The sequence below is a fragment of the Myotis davidii genome, unplaced genomic scaffold (assembly GCF_000327345.1).
Source record: "Myotis davidii unplaced genomic scaffold, ASM32734v1 scaffold1497, whole genome shotgun sequence".
NCBI classification, from domain to species: domain Eukaryota; kingdom Metazoa; phylum Chordata; class Mammalia; order Chiroptera; family Vespertilionidae; genus Myotis; species Myotis davidii.
Window position 1 is genome coordinate 69,989 of NW_006290147.1, and position 3,668 is coordinate 73,656.

A 3,668-nucleotide genomic window follows, 5' to 3' on the forward strand; every position below is an offset into this window, starting at 1 on the left:
TGTGCACACAGCTCCTCAGCCCCTCTGGCTGCCTGCACCAAAATCAAGTTTTTTAGCCAGATCAGCTGGTAGGTAGACTCTGATTTCGTATGAAATCGGCAGGGCCTTGATTTATAACCCTGAGGCTAAAGAGGACTTTTTGAAACAACCATAATTGCAGGAGAACATTTTAATTTTTAAAACTTTTTTAAAATTACAGTTTATATTCAATATTATTTTCTATTAGGCTCAGGTGCATAGCATAATTGTTAGACAATCATATACTTCACAAAATTCTTCCCCTGATATTGCCAGTCCCACCTGGAACCATACATAGTTATTACAATATTACTATGTTTCCTGCAGAAGAATTTTAAAGAGGTGTCCTATCTGGGACAGGCCACTGAATCCATAGTTTACATGTACTACTTTGTTTAAAGTTTATGTAGCAGGTGCAACTTGCTTCTTGAACTTGAAATCAAATCAAACACGCAAGTCCTCAGATGTTCATGTCTGCAGGAACCTAATTTTTGTTTCTCAAGTTAAATTGCTCTGAGGAATGTTTGGGAGACATTAGCCTAGACCAGTGGTCGGCAGACTGCGGCTCGCGAGCCACATGCGGCTCTTTGGCCCCTTGAGTGTGGTTCTTCCTAAGCCTTAGGAGTACCCTAATTAAGTTAATAACAATGTACCTACCTATATAGTTTAAGTTAAAAAAAATTTGGCTCTCAAAAGAAATTTCAATCTTTGTCCTGTTGATATTTGGCTCTATTGACTAATGTGTTTGCCAACCACTGGCCTAGATCAACTTCTTTACCCCCTTTTGCATGGCACATATGACCTTGTGCTATGTGGCCTTTCCTGCCAGCAGATCCCATCTAGAACCATCACAAAACATCACGGAGTTTCTAACCATGTTTGACCTCCAAAAGGATGTTGCAAGAGTTTCAATCATTTCCTCCCATCTGGCTCACTGGGTCTTGGGCATATTTATCTATCTTTCCCCAGTGAATAGGATCTATTACCAAGGGATATTGAGAGGAGCCTTCTTTGCTAGGCTGTAGTGCAGATATATACATATACTAAGGCTACAAGTGCCTTTCTTCTTTGTGTTTGCATTATTGAGATGGGACGTGTAAGAAGATAGGGAAGGTAAAGGTGAAAAAGAGAAGAGGTAAAGGAGAAGGAAGACTTCAAAGACGAATTACTTTATAGAAGGATTTTGCAGGGGTTTTTTTTCCTTCAAAAATAACCAGGTGTACTTTAAACATAATGCATCCCTGCAAGGTGAGTCAGATTCTCTCAGTTTCCAATATTCTTAAGGTTACACATAAGTGTATACAGTGAAGAAAATTATGTCCCATGGCATTAGGCAGTATGTCATTTCAGTAACAATAGGAATGATATCTAGTTGGATTCTTCCCAAAATTATTTTATTTCTGTAGCTCTAAAAAATATGCTGTTTTTGTTTGCATGCTTTTGATTTAAAAATAGATGGCACATTATGTACAAGAGAAAGATAAAGGAGATGGAAAATTATTTTTTTCTGTAGTAATGGAAATACATAGATCCACATCATCTCTAGAGCAAGAGTGAAATACTATCTGAAAAATTTAAAAACAGAGATAAATACAGCAAGAAAATTTGTATCAGTCATAATAAAAAAAATGCCATTCTATTAAAGTGAGATTAGAGTCTAATATACCAATTGAAATGGCTGGTATAACAAAGACGAGGAGGCAGAAAATTTAGAATTACTCGCCCCAGGGCAGAATTTGCAGGGACTACAGTCAATTCATTTTAACATGCTCAATTTACTTATTTTTAAGAGGACATTTAGTCAAATGATTTAGGAACTATTTGATATCTGCAAAATCTCTTCATCACACTACCTAGATTAATGTTATATTGAGTAACTGGGAGAAGACAATCTTGGGGGTACATCTTAGTATTCTGCCAATAGTCTAAAGGCTAATAATTTTACTCCTAGAGAAACTCTTACATATATGCCAAAAACACATACAGAAAAGTGTTTCCAAAAATGAACAAAATGGAAACAACCTTAATGTATATATTTATCAACAAGGTTATAAATAGACAAAGTATGTTATTTTTATAAAATGCAGAAGGTGGAATTAAGCCACATCTTTCAACATGGATGAATCTCAAAAATACATTGAACAAAACAGCCAGTTATAGCAGAATTTATAAAGTATGATATCATATACAAAAAAAATATTATCTGCAAAACATATCACATATGTGTTAGAGATACCAAAGCAAATAACTCTTATAAATCATTAATAAAAACCTAATACAGACTTCTAGTCAAGATGGAGGTGTAGGTACTCCCATCTTCCCACAACCACATCAAAATTATAACTGTGAAGTACAGAACAACCATTATTCAGAGCTGCCTGAAATCTAGCTGAATGGAAGTCCTACCACTAGGGATTTAAAGAAGAAGATACATTGAAACTGGTTAGAGGGCTGGTGATGAGGAATGGACTGGCCCCACACCCATGTGCGGTGGACAAAAATCGGGAGGGATGCCTTGGTTGCAGAGGTCCCCTGTGAGGAGTGAGGGGTCCCAGCACCTCCCCAGCCTCCCCTCCCCCAGCTCATGATTCCAATGCCAGGAAGAGAAGTCCCCATAACTTTTGGCTATAAAAACCAGCAGGGATTGAAGTTGAGCGAGACAGAGGACTGCTGGAGTCCCCAGCATTCCTCTAAAAGGGCCTGCACATGGACTTACTCAGACTCATTCCCTCTGAGCTCCAGCACTGGGCCAGCAGCTTGAAAGACACCAGGAACATATGGGGAGGAACTGAATTGTCTGGCATGAGGGGGATAGCTAGGGGGGCAGCTTTCTGCCAAACAAAAGTGTTAGCATAGGTCATTGTTCCTTTTCTTCTTCTTTTTGTTGTTGTTGTTAATCCTCACTGGAGAATATTTTTTCCCTATTGATTTTTAGAAAGAGTGAAGGGATGGAAAGAGACAGAGAAACATCGATGTGAGAGAGACACATTGATTGGTTGCCTCTCGCATGCAGGGTCAAACCTGCAACCCAGGCACATTGACCAGGAGTTGATTCCACGACCCTGCAGTGTAAGAGCCAACACTCTATCCACTGAGCGACACTGGCCAGGGCCCATTGCTCTTTTTCTGAACCCTCCCTCAACAAAGCCTGCAGATTGGCCCCATATCGGAGTCTCCATCATCCTGGCTCACACTGTTCACCTCACCCTGGTGATTCCCTGCGACCTCACTCCATCCAACTTTCAGGCCCACCAAGCTGTTTCCAGTGCCTAAAACCATGATACATAAAAGGGAAGACTGATAAACTAGGTATCGTTAAAATGAAAAACATTTGCTCTGTTAAGGATCCTGTTAAGAGTGTGGAGAGACAAGATATCCAACAAAGAGCTTATATCTAGAATATGTAAAAAACTTGCAAAAATCAACAGTAAAAACAATCGGTCCAAGCAGAAAATGGGCAAAAGATGTGAAATGCCATTTCACTGAAGAGGACATATGGATAGCAAGTAATCACATGAAAAGGTCTTCAACCTTATCAGCCACTAGGCAAATGCAAATTAAAGCTACAATGAGATATTGCTACATATCTATCATAATGGCTAAAACAAAAATATAATGAAAATGCCAAATGCTAGGCATGATGTGGAGAA